The sequence below is a fragment of the Peromyscus leucopus genome, chromosome 8b, assembly GCF_004664715.2.
Source record: "Peromyscus leucopus breed LL Stock chromosome 8b, UCI_PerLeu_2.1, whole genome shotgun sequence".
Lineage (NCBI taxonomy): Eukaryota > Metazoa > Chordata > Mammalia > Rodentia > Cricetidae > Peromyscus > Peromyscus leucopus.
The window spans coordinates 28313647-28329406 of record NC_051086.1 but is presented as its reverse complement, the minus strand read 5'-3'; the positions used below and the strand labels follow the sequence as shown (position 1 = coordinate 28329406).

At 44.0% G+C, this 15760-nt stretch overlaps 1 long non-coding RNA gene across 2 annotated transcripts in view; it reads left to right on the top strand.

The window, feature by feature from the left end:
• LOC119086996 overlaps positions 1–15760 on the top strand; it is a 46661-nt gene that overhangs the window by 12146 nt on the left and 18755 nt on the right. The window contains exon 1 of one of the 2 annotated variants that reach the window (XR_005090411.1): positions 4590–4684. The exons of the other annotated variant lie outside the window; for it this stretch is intronic. This is a non-coding gene — a long non-coding RNA (uncharacterized LOC119086996). Of the gene's footprint in view, positions 1–4589; positions 4685–15760 lie in introns of those variants that run through there. 2 annotated transcript variants of the gene reach the window in all.

Below are 15760 nucleotides of genomic sequence, written 5' to 3'. Positions count from 1 at the left end.
GAGGGTGGATACAGTATGCAGTGCACTGGGGCCTGGAGGGTGGATACAGTATGCAGTGCACTGGGGCCTGGAGGGTGGATACAGTGTGCAGTGCACTGGGGCCTGGAGGGTAGATACAGTGTGCAGTGCACTGGGGCCTGGAGGGTGGATACAGTGTGCAGTGCACTGGGGCCTTGAGGGTGGATACAGTGGTCAGTGCACTGGGGCCTGGAGGGTGGGTGCAGTGTGCAGTGCACTGGGGCCTGGAGGGTGGATACAGTATGCAGTGCACTGGGGCTTGAAGGGTGGATACAGTGTGCAGTGCACTGGGGCTTGAAGGGTGGATACAGTGGTCAGTGCACTGGGGCCTGGAGGGTGGGTGCAGTGTGCAGTGCACTGGGGCCTGGAGGGTGGATGCAGTGTGCAGTGCACTGGGGCCTGGAGAGTGGGTGCAGTGTGCAGTGCACGGGGCCTGGAGGGTGGATGCAGTGTGCAGTGGGTAAGGCTGGTGGACAAAGAGGGAGAGGCTGTCTTCAGCTCCTAGTTTGATACTTGTATTTCATGGAGGCTTCTTGATTTTATCAATGTCTGTATCAATTATATCTGCATCTAATTATATCTAGGTATGAATAGATACAGATATTAGATAAACACTTATTTGCTATTTACCAAGTAGCTCTATCTGCATTTATAATAGGAACAGATATAGTTAGGAATATAAACATAAATACCTACTTGATATTTGCCAACATTCTTGTTTGAAATCTGTTCATTTCTTTAGAAAATCACTTCTAACTGAAGCTTTTCTCTGAGTCTGGAGGGTAATGTTCTCTTTCCTTGTGTTTAGTGTCTTTTTATAAGCTTCAGATGTGAATCATAACTTCACAGAAGAAAAGTCTTTGCATCATTTAATTAACAGTTCCACCAGAATATTCTTTATGAATAGCAAGATCAGTGGCTTTTTATCACAATGGATTATTGATCCCAAGTTATAAAACACTAGAAAAGTACATTCGGTCTGTTTTGAAGTTTTAGAATAAAAACATCTTTAAAATAACTCATTATATATAGAATTTATTTTCCTCTACTGGGAACAAGGTCTAGTTGTAAAAGGAGTTATAAACCTAAGTAGATAGAAAATATTTGGTATAAAAATTGTCTTATTGTGGTAGTAACTATTTTTATTTTTTAATTAGGAAATTAAATTTATTTGAGCATTTCCCAATATCCTACTTAGAATTTGATATTTTTAATCCTAATCTATAATTCCAAGATTTTAGCAACATGAAGCAATTCAGAAATTGATTTTACTTTTAAAATAAAAGGTACTGCTTCTTCACAGTTGATCTGTCCTGCTGCCTTTCTCGGAAGCTCCAAATTTCAAGCACATCATCACGAGAAATTTATGACTATACATGGATCTATGCTCACACTCCAGACCTAGCAAGCCTCCCAGGGAAGTAGAACAAGTTTATAAAAGATGTATGTAGCTTTCCAAATGCTGTTTGTTTCTAAGTGTTCCTATAGAGAAACACCAGCAATGCCTATTTTTATAGTTTTAGAAGACACATGCATTGCAGGCTCTGGAGTGAGAAACACCTGCTGGTGTAGGAGGAGCCAGATTAGAGACTATATTTTGACTTCAGACCAAGTATCAATACCAGCGAGAACACCTGTGCTGAGAATTAGTCAGTTTCTGCCCGCTGACTGCCTGCTGTGATGTTCTCTGTGTGGAGACTCCCTCTTGGTCCCCGTGTGCCAGCAAGGTACACCAGCTTTGCACATTTGGAAGAGTTCTGTCAATTCCCTCCTACAGGCGCTGTGTGCTCTGGATGACTGACAACCTTCAGTCTCACGTGCCTGAGTTAAGAGTCATTGTATCTGCACTGCCATGGCGGCTGTATAACCTACTCTTTTTGTTGCTGCAATAAAATACCTGACAGAAGCTCTTAAGGAAGGGAGAGTTTATTGTGGCTCACAGTTCCGGGGGATACAGTCCACCATGGCAGGGAAATCGTATGGCAGGAGGCAGCTGGTCAACAGAGAGCTGTGAATGCCACTGCTCAGGTAGTTCCCTGCTTTTTTTCTTTCTTTTTTCCTTTGCAGTATGACACCCCAGCCCAAGGAATGATGATGCTCATGGTTAGACTGTGTCTTCTGATCACAATGAACCCATTCTAGATAACTCCTCATTGACATGCTCAAGTCTTATCGTTTTGAGGATTACATATTTGGGTGAGTTGACAATCAGTGTTAACCATCACAATGTATCACAGAACATCTATTAAGTAACTTGCCTTTGGATGGATTCTCCAGAAACAGATGCTGAGATGTGGTTTCATCAGAGAAGCAGATATGCTAGGCACTACATGGAACAAGAATTTGTTTAGGGGTTGTCACCCAGAACTAGATGATGGCTAGCCTCTGGCTGTTGCTTCAGTATATGGCACTGGGCTGACAGCCATCAGAGCAGGTAGACAGGAAGCCATCTTGGCTGTAAAAGGGAAGGTCTCCTCCTGGGATCTGTGAGGATGAGCTGGAACCTGTTGGTTTCTGTCCTGGTTTTACATCTGTTACTGTGAAAAACACCCTGACAGAAAGCAGCTGAAGGGAGAAAGTGGCTTATTCAGTTTAAAATTCCAGATTACAGTCCATCATTGTAGGAAGGACTCAACAGCTAGTCCCACCCATAGTCAATAACAGAGAGAAATGGATGCATACATGCTCACTTGCTTGTGCTCATGTTGACCTCTCTAGTCTTATACAGTTTAAGATCCCCTGCCTAGTGAATAGTGTCAAGCATAGTTGTCTGGGTCTTTCCATATCAACTAATTTAATGAAGACTATCTTCTAAAGACATGCTCAAAGGCCAACTCAGTGTAGACAATCCCTTATTGAGAGTCTCTTTCCAGGAAATTCTAGGTTGTATCAGCTCTGGTAGCATTGACCAGCAGCTGGGAAACTCAGCTATGGTGATATATTGTGTATCCCAATAAAACTTACCTGGGGATCAGAGGACAGAGCCAGCCACTAAATTAGTCAGGCAGTGGTAGCACATACCTTTAATCCTATCACTCAGGAGGCAGAGATCTGTCTGGATCTCTGTGAGTTCAAGGTCACACTGGGCTACATGAGAGAAACAGAACCAGGCAGTGGTGACACACACCTTTAATCCCAGGAAGTAATATGGCAGGACACAGAAAGGTATATAAGGCATGAGGACTCAGGAACTCGCTCTCTTGAGGCCGAGGATTTCATAGAGGTAAGCTAGTGGCTGGCTGTTCTGCTTCTCTGATCTTTCAGCTCAATATCTAGCTCTGGGTTTTTTTTTTATTATTATTATAAGACCTTTTAAGATTTGCATTACAATCAGCCATGTATTAAATATGGCTGCGTATAGGAGGAGGAAGGTGAGATAATCTCAGAAGGAATCTCTGTAGGGAGAAGTCATCCTGGAAGCTGTGGTCGATATTTTCTGCACATGCTGTCAAAATGCATATCTAGACCAGGGGAAGTCCTTGCCATCCCTCTGAGCCTGACTGGAGGAAGGTCTTGTCATTAACATAGGTCTGAAGCACTGTGGTCCTCTACATAGCTATGCTCATGTCTACAATATACATTCACTCAGGACTTCATCTGCTCCCCACACATAGGTGAGTTGTAATATTGCTTGGCTTTGCTCTGACCACCTCCATGCAACATAGCTATTTTTTGCTTTGGTCTTCCATAGCTGATGCTAAATTCACCTGTGATCAAAGCTAGTCCAGAACCACACAGGGAAGGGAATTTTTGAGAAAACAGTTCTAGAGTAGCTAAGTAGATATAGTACACTTTGTGGTGCTGCTTGTGTTAGTTACATTCTGTCACTATGATGAAAATACCTGATGTCTTAGTTATTTGTCTTTTTGCTGTAAATAAAATACATTGACAAATGCAATTTAAGGGAGGAAGGGGCTCACAGTTTGAGGTCTACCATAGTGGGGAAGTCAGCACAGCATGGGGCTTGAGGCAGCTGGTCACATCTCTCCTACTGTCAAAACAGAGTGATGATTTATCATGCTCAGAGCTCACTTACTCCTTTTTTTTGCAGTCCAGGATCCCAGCCAAGGGAATGGTGCTACCCACAGTGGGCAGATCTTCCCACCATCGCCAATTTAGTTGAGGTAGTCCCTGACAGGCCTGCCCAGAGTTCTGTCTCTCAGATGGTTCTAGGTCTCATCAAACTGACAATTTACATTCACAATCACACCCAAGAAAATCAAAGGAGAAAGGATTTTGGCTCAGGGTTTCAGAGCTTTCATTCTGTGGACACTCCTTCAGTGACTGGCTTCCTCCAATCAGGCTCTACCTTCCACACTGTCACCACATCCCAGTAGCCCATCATGCAGCCATAGGTGGATTAGTAGATGATGTCAGAGCCCTCATGGCCCAATCACTTTCCAAACCCCACATCTGAACATCACAAGCTACAACACTACATGATAGGATTTTTTTTAGCTGTGTCCCCTCCTGGGACCACCATGGTATATACAGTCCATTGCTAACTGAAGCACAGTTATGTGGCATGTCGCTGTGATTGTAAGAGCCATTCTGATTTCAGGTAGACAGTGGATTAGAGGGGCAAACACAAAAGCCTCAAAACCAAACGGGAAGCTTATGCATAATGCATCTGGACAACAATGGTGAACTTGAAGAAGGCAACCCAGTAAGTACTGAGAAAGAAATGAATTTGATAACTATCCAGGAAAAACATAGATATACTGAAAGCTTTGGATGTGAAATCAGAGAGAAAGAAAAGAGAGAATTAAGAATATTTCTTAGATTTGTGGGCTGATCACCCATTGGGAGCCAGGACAATCCAAGACTTTCCCTGAGTCCCCAGTGTATGGAAAAGGAACATGGATCCTTATCTAAGGCCAGCCTTGGGGAAGCTTTGATTCAGGAGACTGAAAACCCAACTCTTCCCACTTGAAGGGGCCATGGCAATCAGTCCCAAAGCTGCTGTGTGCTTGCTTGTGACAGCTGAGATTCTCTGGTCTCCTTTGTGCAGTATTGCTTGATTGGCTTCCTGCTGATGTCATCTCATTTTGTGGCAGTTTTGTTTTGACTCTGTCCCATTTGTCCCCTGCAAATAATATATAAGATGTACTTCTAAATAAACTTGTTGGCATGAGTCACCAGCTCATACAGACTCTTGATCCCAACTTCCATGTCCTCTTTATGATTTCTGATCCCTGGTCCACCCCCTTCCCTCAGGAGCCTGCTACTAAAGAATGACCTGCTGGTCCAGGTCAAACACCTGTAGGGATGGAGGGTCCTTAGCAGAGTCAAGGGAGGTTAAGCTGGAGGTTGGATGTGAGGGGGAGTCAGGGTGGGAAATTTAACAGGTTCATTTTAGATGTGAGTTCCATACAGGAAAGCAGTGACAAGTGAGACAAAAGACGTTAGAACCCGGACAGTTTCTTCTGGGTCTCTGTAGCTAAGGCACAACACAGTATGATGGTAAATACTAAATGTGTAGAACCACCTGGGAGATTGGCCTTTGGGGATACCTGTACAGACTACCTTGATTATGTTAATTGATGTGGGGGATACATCTTAATTATGGGTGGGACCATTCCCTAGGTAGGGGATCCTGGATTGTATAAAAGGGACTCATTGCTCTCTGCTTCCTGACTGTGGGTGAAATGTGACCAACGGCCTCGCGTTCCTGCCACTGTGATTGCCACTGTCCCCTGGAACTGTCAGCCAGACCCACGCTCCTCAAGTTTCTTTTGTCAGTGTATTTTACCACAATAATAGGGAAAGAAACTAAGACAAATCCATTCTTATATTGTGGGAAAGGAATGAGAAAGCATGTTCAACACCAAAAAGGAGGCACTCACAAAAGTCAGTTCCCTTGTACAACTGAAACAAAGTGCAGGCAAAATCACTAGCTATAGTGGTTTAACACAATAATTAAAAACTGATTAAAATTGTGAGTGGCTGCCAAATTCTTAGTGGGACAACACCCATGTATTATGACCATCATCTCATAAAAGAGCTGACTTTATATAACACCCCAAATGCTAGATGGCCCTTGATTCTTGTCAATGGCCATTTGTTCTTGTCGGTTCAGAACAAGGAGCCATGCCATTCATTTGGCTCCCAGGACCCTTCCAAGCACAGGATAATGGCCAACATGGCAGAAGGAGGTCCCCATAGGCATTTGAAAGGTCAGTTAAACCTGAGCAGTCTCTTCTCCTGGGAGGGGGGTAAGCCACCCTTCTCTGCTCCCTTCCACTCATTGGCTCACAAGAATCACAGTGGCCTTTCTTCTTACGTGAATTCTCACCACGATAGTCACTGTTCTCTCTCCCTGGACTCCTGAAAGGCTCTTATCTCCTGGCATCTTCTGTTGATGAAACTATGTGTCTGGTTCTGGCTGAGAGTGGAAGGACCGCTGGTTACTCCTGGGTGGAGGCACTCAGGAGCTCAGTGATTCTCTTTGAGTCTCCAACTTGTAGAGAAGAGTCTGTTAAAAGTAGAGGCTAGAAGTAGCCACTGCCCTGAGGGCAGCATCCATGGAAAGCTGCTTCCTCACAGAAATCTTTGCAAGAACAAGACATACATTTACACAAAGCCCCTGATATTTTGGTATTCTTATGGCAGCTCAGCTGGCCATGCTGCACCTAATGACATCCTGAGGTTTATCTGACCCAGGCAAGCCTGCCACTGCTATTGCTAATATTGACTACAGAAGGATAAGATTCTGTTTGAGAAGTAAACAATTGCCAGTTTTTGATTGTGAATACTGTAAGACTCAAATTCTCTTGTACTTCTTCCCATTTGATCCAGACTAGGAAGCCACGTTGAATTATTTTATTAATGAGCTACATGAAAATTCCCTAAATGAGTTGGAGGGTAAACACTTAAACATTCCAAGATCTTACTGACCAGATGGACTCTTTTTATTTATTTATTTTCTTTTGGCTTGTTTCTTTGAGACAGGCTCTCAGGGAGCCTGTGTTGGCCTTGAACTCACTATGTGGCAAAGGATGGCCTTGAACTTCTGAAACTTGTACTTCCACCTCTCAAGTGCTGCATGTGCTACTGTGCCTGCTTTATGCAGTGCTGGGGATTGAACCCAGGGCTTTGTGCATGATAGGCAGGCACTCTACCCACTGAGTTATATATCCCCAGCCCCATATGGGCTTTAAGTCTGTATTAGTCATCTGAGGCCAACATGACATAAAAGCCCCCATACTGAGTACACTTAATAAAGAGACTTTTATGTTTCCTAGTTGTGAAGGCTAGAAACCTGGACATCTAACTTCTAACTGGAAGGGTGCTGTCTTCTGCCTGTGGCTTCATGTATTCCTTGTATTTGTGGCTTGCCCACCCTCTTTCTTTTCATTTTTTTTTTGTTTGATCTCATTCTGTTGCCCATGCTGGCCTCAAATTTATGCCATCCTGCCCCAGCCCCCCAAGTCCTGGGATTACAGGTATGATCAAGAAAAAAATGACAAGATTTGATCTATTTTAATGAAGACATCAGTTATTGGACTAGGGTCCTGGCTAATGACTTCCTATTTGTTGATTATTTAAAGACATTATATTCAAATTAATCTTCAATTTAGTTATACTGTGGTCACTTTCTGAAGTCCTCTGGGTTAGCACTTCAAGGACTTAAAAATTTTGAGAAACACCATTCAGTCCACAATGAGGAGATTAACTGTGGCTTGAGTTGGCCATGGCTGGGTCATGTGTGCCACCAGGGCTGTGTTACCATTTGAATGTGATGTTTTCTGTTGGCTTGTATGTTTGAACACTTGGTCTCCAGTTTATGCTGTCTAGAAGGCACTACCTCACTAGAGGACGTGGCCCTTGAGGAGTGAGCCTGAGCACTTTAATTTTTTTTTCCTGACTCTACTTTCTGTCCACTCTCTGCTTCCTGTTCCACCATGACATAAAGTGAAGTTGCTGGTGCACACTCCTAATACCATGGAGCCTACTGACATCCGGCCTCCCCTCCACGGAGGACTGTGTCTTTGCTGTGTGATACTCTCTCTGGGGAGATACATTACAAACACCAAGTAGAGAAACAGCGACAGACTAGAGTCTGGTTTGGAGAACCTCTGAGTTCACTGTGGTTACTTACAAGAGTACGGGTGATAGGCTTCTCAGAGATAGCCGTATCATTCAAGGTCACTCCAGCATGAGTGATGACTCACAAAAATTGCAAGAGTTCTTTGCAGGACTTGCAGGCAGCTCCACAGTTGCAGTCTCTGCTCAGCAGTCCTGACTGCTTGTATAACCTTGTGGAGGGAGGAGCCTTGCCCATGTGATCACTTTCAGTGACTTCCTGAGACTTGTGAGTAAACATACTTCCTGAAACTTCTCAAAAAGCCTTTCGTAGAACTTCCTCTTAATCATCTTCCCTCCAGGAAGGGATGTGTAACTTAGAGGAAACTTCTACACAGCAACCCTCAAGCTCCTCACATCACCCCATACTTGTGTTTAATCTAGTTTTCGATAACAGCACAAGAGAAATGCACAACTGGGGCTGAGCAGAGGGAGGCCATTTCAAGTACGCTTAGGGGGCTTCACTGTAATAATGTCACAGTGTAAAGGATGACGCTCTAAGAACAGCTGCTGTCCAAGTGACGTTAGATTGCTGTGTGTCTTTTAGAAGAGGAAAATACATGAGCTGCTTGGAATTGAAGGGAAAATCTTGATGTTTGGCCATAGTGTGAACTGATCTTCTGTAGAGATAATGAATCAAATGATACAGTGTAGAGGAGAAGCTGTGAGCTCCCTTCAAATGCAGAAGAACCACAGTCTTACCCCCTGCAAACCTGCACGGTGCTATTTTGAGCTCTTGTCTGAGAAAATCCTGGCAATGACGATCAAGGGGAAACTGCACATGGACAAGACAAACAGCCCACCATGGCAGGTGTTTGTGTTCAGTGCATGGACTGCTGCCAGGATGCAGAGTCTACACTGGTAACTTAGCAAGGACTCTTATGGTGGCAGATGTGGAGGGGCACACTGCCAAGAAACTACAAGAAAAATCAGGCGAAAGGCACGTTAGAGGTGTTGGGGAGTGGAATTTTTGGAATAATAAAAAAGAAAACTGGAAATGACTCAGTTCCTGGTGGCTCCTTGGCTTCAGACCTGAAGAAGAAAGCTATGCAGATGATTCCCAGGGAGGTTCCCTCAAGCAAAGGAATTGTCAGGACTCCTGAAGATGGCTTCAGGCATCCACTGTGGAGAGCCTACCAGGTGATGTCTTCATACTGGGGTTGAGAACCACCAAGTCGGTGAATCCGTATATATACAAAACTGAATCTCTAAGCTAAGGATTATTCTGTTGGTTAGGATAAGGGTCTGTCCTGTATAAGAAAAAACTAAAATAATAATACTTTAATCTTTTAACCTCACAGAAGTCCAAGATAGGAGTTTAGAAATGCCAAAGCGCTTCATGATCATCAAAGACTCAGGCTTCTTACTTTTATTCCTTCTAAAATGTAGGCTTTTGGAGCCACAGTGCCTCATGGTTCAGTGTGGCTGCTGGAGCTCTCGCTATCACACTGTCTTCCCCAGGGAGGAATTAGAAAGCTAAGGAGGAAATATTTCATGTCTCAGCCGGGTCAGGCTCCCTTCAGAAATCCCCTACATTGACTGGCTCCTGTGTTAACTGTGACCAAGAACTACTCCTTCGTCTGGTCATGTTACCCCATTAGTCAGTTCTCCAGAGGAACAGAACTGATAGAATGGGATCCAGCTAGTCCAAGAATGGCTGTCTACCAATGGAAGGTCCAAGAATCTAATAGTTGTTCAGTCCATGAGACTAGATGTCTCAGCTGATCTTCAATATCTGTTGAAATCCTGAAGAAGGAGGCTCTAGTACCAGTGATGGAATGGACCAGTGATGGAATGGAATGCAAGGGTAGGAGGAAGCAGGCAGAAAAAGAGAGAGCTTTCCTCTTCCAGCAAAAGGTGTGGTCCAGATTAGAGGTGGGTCTTCCCACCTTAAAAGGTCTGGATTAAAAATGAGTATTACCACTTCAAATGATTTAATTAAGGAAAAAAAACCCTCACAGGTTACCCACCACTTAGGTTTTAGTTAATTTCAGATGTAGTCAATTGATAACCAAGAACAGTGGTCACAGCCATGAAATAAAATTGTGTGTGTGTGTGTGTGTGTATGTGTGTGTGTGTGTGTGTGTGTGTGTGTGTGTGTGTGTGCGTGCGGTTACATTGGTGCTTGTGTATATTTGTGAGAAGGCCTGAGACCATCTCAGGTGTTGCTCCTTAGCAACTGTTTGCCTTGTCTTCTGAGACTGAATCTCTGGTTGGCCCAGGTTATTGAACAGGCTAGGCTGGCCAGGGATCCTAGGGACCCCTGTCTCCTCCCATAGGACAGGCATGCACTACAGTTGCTCGCTGTTCCACATGGGTGCTGGGAATCGAACTCTCACGCATGGCGAGCACATTCCCCACAGCTCCCGATGGGAGCTCTTTCAGCTGGGGACAGAGGATGCAAAGATTAGTGGGTGCCCAGCACTCTTTGTTGTCATTGCCAAGTGACCGCCAACGGGCTTTATTACTGGGGGGCAGATGAGACCCATCCAGGGAGTGGCCATCGCTCCTTTTAAGAAGATATGTCACCTGTCCCCTTCTGAGGTGGCAAGATTCTAGACACAGATTTGAGACTGGAGCAAGTGTGAGCGAGCCTTCATTAGAGTTTCTGTTGCTGTGATAAACAGCGTGACTCAAAGCAAGTTGGGGAGGAAAGTGTTTACTTCGACTTGCAACTCCCAGGTCACACTCTGTCACTGAGGGAAGTCAGGGCAGGAACCACAGCAGGAACTGAAACACCAGCCGTGGAGGATCCTGCTTACTGGTTTGCTCGTCATGGCTTGCTCAGCTTGTTTTTATATACACCCCTCACCTGCCCAGGGGTGGCACCACAGTAGGAAGGACTATCCCACATCTATCAAATATCAAGATTTGCCTATAGGTAATCTGAGGGAGGCGTTTTTTTTCAATTGTCATTCTTCATCCCAGATGACTGTAGTTTGTTTCAAGTAGACAGTAACCACCCAGGACACCAACTGAGACCGAGGAAGGTGGCCATAAAAGATTAGAGTTGGTGTCTCTAATGACTTCTGTCCCAGCTAGAAGGAGATCCCTCCCAGAAGGATATGCAGACTCTTCTCTCTCATAACTAGTGTTCTGCAGCCGACCCAGTTCAATAAACACTGAGATGGTGCGGTACCTGCCTGCTTTGTGATGGGGGACTGAAGAGGGGAAGAGAGTGTTTCAAAGTGGACAGACACACGGACCACATATGTGTGATGAGTGATGGGATGGTGAGACACATAACTTTGACAACACACAACATAGCTTTGGTTGTTGTGCCAAAATAACAACATGGTGTCAACATAACACCCACAAATAACATTAAAAGTCACATGAGTTATATTTGTGAAAGCTGTACTGAATCAGTCAAGAAATACACCCCTTTACCCGGCCTGGCACATGGATGTGTCATTGGGTCTCCAGCAGCCATTCTGTCAGCATGAGGTGACTGAGGATGGAGGCTGTATACTAAGAAAGTACTGCAGACCGATGGGATTTACCCACTGGCCGTGGCCTGTCTTGCTGACAGACTTGAAACACAGCCAGTTCATTTAAGCCTGTGTTATCTTTCAGAGATTTGTCATTTGTTGCTGAGTGTAATTCTTAATTAATGCAGACACTTTGTTTTTGACCATTTAAACTGTAGGAAAATGGTTGCTAATCGCTATTGTAATTAATGTGGAAAGCTGCGGGGTTTTTTTTTTTTTTTAAATCATGGGCCAATTAAACAGCAGCATTAGGATCCTCATATCAATGCCAGGTGTCTGCTGTGTGCAGTAAGGAGAGCTGCACACTGTCACTGCCCTGGGAAGGTATGACACTTTCAGCTGCCCAGGGTCTTGGTGGCAGCTGCTGCCTCCTGCTTGAATTGCAGGTGTTCAGGGGCCACACCACCTAGATGGGACGTAGAGCAGGTTCTGTCCTGGTGACAGCAGTGTGGAGTCACAGAGGGAAGGAAGGATAGCATGGAGGTGTGTGTGTGTGTGTATGTATATGTGTGTGTATGTATGTGTATGTATGTATGTATGTATGTATGTATGTATGTATGTGTGTATGTGTATGTATCTGTATGTGTCTGTATGTATGTATGTGTGTGTGTTTGTGTATGTGTCTGTGTGTATATGTGTTTGTGTGTGTGTATGTGTGTATGTATGTGTATGTGTGTATGTATGTGTGTATGTGTGTATGTATGTGTATGTGTGTATGTATGTGTGTATGTGTGTTTGTATGTGTGTGTATCTGTGTATGTATCTCTGTGTGTGTGTGTTGTGGGGGGGGGGTGCATGCATATTCACATGTGTATGTGTGCACAGGGCTCCTTGCATTTGTCCCCAGGGTGTGGAGGCCCAAGGTTGAGAATGATTAAATATTGTGGAACTATTCCTTACTAGATCCAGAGCTCATTGTAACTAGTCCGGCTGGCCAGCCAGCTCTGGGGACTCACTGTCTCTGCCTCTTTCAAAGCTGGTATTACAGGTAAATTCTGTGCCAGATTTTAACACGGGGGCTTGGAATCTGAACTCTGGTTCTCGTGTATGCACAGCAAGGGCTTTACTGGCTGAGCCATCTCCCCAGCCCAAGACAGCTCTCTCTTTAGTTTTTGCTTGGAGATGGTTGCCCAAGCTGGTCTTAAGTTGAGATCCTCCTGCCTCAGCCTCCTGAGCAGCTGGGGTTTGCAAACACGTGTTTCCAGGCCTGGTTTAGTTTCTTTGTTTTTCTTAATGTGAGCAGAATGTCAAGTGGAAATTCACTCGTTCACCAGAACTCTTAGTGTGTGTGTCCAGGTGTGTGTACCTGTCCAGAGACCTGGCTCAGTGTGACAAAGCATCTTTCTGACAGTTGCTGAAGCCACATCCTGACATTGCTGATGTCAGCTTCTAGTGGTTCTTGCATGGGATGTCTGATGCATTGGCCTGTTACAGGAGCTACTATCTGTCACAACACTTTATGGCCTTAAAATATTTTGTGTGCAAAAATAAAACTATCATTTAAATATGTTACATTTGAAAATGCAATCAGTGAGGAGCCAATGAATACATTGACTTCAGCCCTAACCAATAAACCACAAGAATGTAATATATTGATTTTGAATTCCCTTCTAAAGACAATTATAACATGAAGGGAAAGTCTAAGTTAAATTTGTGACTTCCAGCAGGTTGTATCCTGGTAACAGCAGGGTAAAGTCACAGAAGGAAGGAAGGATGGCATGGAGACCAACAGTGACCATGAAAGACAGAACCATGAAGACAGAAACAGTCCTCTTTCCAGTGGCTTCCATATCAAGGAGCTTTTGGGTTTCACACAGCAGGCCAATGTGCTTAGCTTGTCAGCTTTGAGTTTGAGCCCTGAGAGCCAGAGTGACCCATAGCCCACAGGATTAGAACCTCATAAAACGAACCCAGCACGAAGAGCCAGCAAGACAGTAAGCTACAGTATCTTTTATTTATTTATTTGTTTGTTTGTTTATTTTCCCTTTTATTTTATTTTACAATACCATTCAGTTCTACATATCAGCCACGGGTTCCCCTGTTCTCCCCCTTCCCACCCCCTCACCTTCCCCCAGTCCACCCCCCATTCCCTCCTCCTCCAGGGCAAATCCTCCCCCGAGGACTGCGATCAACCTGGTAGACTCAGTCCAGGCAGGTCCAGTCCCCTCCTCTCAGACTGAGCCAAGTGTCCCTGCATAAGCTCCAGGTTTCAAACAGCCAACTCTTGCACTGAGCACAGGACTCAGTCCCACTGCCTAGTTGCCTCCCAAACTGATCCAGCCAATCAACTGTCTCACCTGTTCAGAGGGCCTAATCCAGCTGGGGCCCTCAGCCTTTGGTTCATAGTTCATGTGTTTCCATTCATTTGGCTATTTTTTTTTCAATAATTGAGTAAAACCGAAATTTATTATAAGCCACAGTCGTCCTAGGGACCTCCATGCTATATATATAGCCTCCATGGTTCTATGGGTTGTGGTCTGATTGTTCTTTATTTTATATCTAGAATCCACTTATGAGTGAGTACATACCATGACTGTCTTTCTGGGTTTGGGTTACCTCACTCAGAATGATTTTTTTCTAGTTCCATCTATTTGCCTGCAAATTTCATGCTTTCATTGTTTTTCTCTGCTGAGTAGTACTCCATTGTGTATATGTACCACATTTTTTTCATCCATTCTTCCATTGACGGGCATCTAGGTTGTTTCCAGGTTCTGGCTATTACAAATAGTGCTGCTATGAACATAGCTGAGCATGTATCTTTATGGTATGAATCAGCATTCCTTGGGTATATGCCCAAGAGTGGGATGGCTGGGTCTTGAGGTAGTTCGATTCCTAATTTTCTGAGAAACCGCCATACTGATTTCTACAGTGGTTGTACAAGTTTACATTCCCACCAACAGTGGAGGAGTGTTCCCTTTGCTCCACATCCTCTCCAACATTGGCTGTCATTGGTGTTTTTGATCGTAGCCATTCTGACAGGTGTAAGGTGGTATCTCAGAGTCGTTTTGATTTGCATTTCTCTGATGATTAAGGATGTTGAGCATTTCTTTAAATGTCTTTCAGCCATTTGTAGTTCTTGTTTTGTGAATTCTCTGTTTAGCTCTTTAGCCCATTTTTTAATTGGACTGTTCAGTATTTTGATGTCTAGTTTCTTGAGTTCTTTATATACTGTGGAGATCAATCCTCTGTCAGATGTGGGGTTGGTGAAGATCTTTTCCCAATCTGTTGGCTGTCTTTTTGTCTTATTGACTGTGTCTTTTGCCCTGCAAAAGCTTCTCAGTTTTGAGAGGTCCCATTTATTAATTGTTGTGCTCAGGGTCTGTGCTGTTGGTGTTTTATTTAGGAAATGGTCTCCTGTGCCAATGCGTTCAAGAGTGCTTCCTACTTTCTTTTCTATTAAGTTTAGTGTAACTGGATTTATGTTCAGGTCTTTGATCCACTTGGACTTGAGTTTTGTGCATGGTGACAGATATGGATCTATTTGTAATCTTTTACATGTTGACATCCAGTTATGCCAGCACCATTTGTTGAAGATACTTTCTTTTTTCCATTGTATAGTTTTGGCTCCTTTGTCAAAAACCAGGTGTTCATATGTCCATGGATTAATGTCAGAGTCTTCAATTCGATTCCATTGGTCCGTATGTCGGTTTTTATACCAGTACCAAGCTGTTTTTATTACTATAGCTCTATAGTAGAGTTTGAGGTCAGGGATGGTGATGCCTCCAAAGGTTGCTTTATCGTATAGGATTCTTTCAGCTATCCTGGGTCTTTTGTTTTTCCATATGAAGTTGAGTATTTTTCTTTCCAAGTCTGTGAAGAATTGTGTTGGGATTTTGATGGGGATTGCATTGACTCGCTGCAGTATCTTTTAAACATTATATAATTTTATGTGCAGTACATATATTGAGACAAGTTCTTGCTGTGTAGCTCAAGCTAGAATTGAACAAACCAGTTTCCTGCCTCAACCACCCCTGTGCTACCTACCACACTTGTTTAGGTAAAAGTTTTGTTTTGAGACAGGCTCCCACCAGACTGGCTGGCTAGAGCTCATAAGTAGTAGAGAATGACTCCAGAGTACCCTTCCTCTACTTTCTGAGTGTGGGATTGCAGGTTTGCACCACCATGCCTGTTTTTATGCAGCACTGGGGATTAAACTCAGAGCTTTG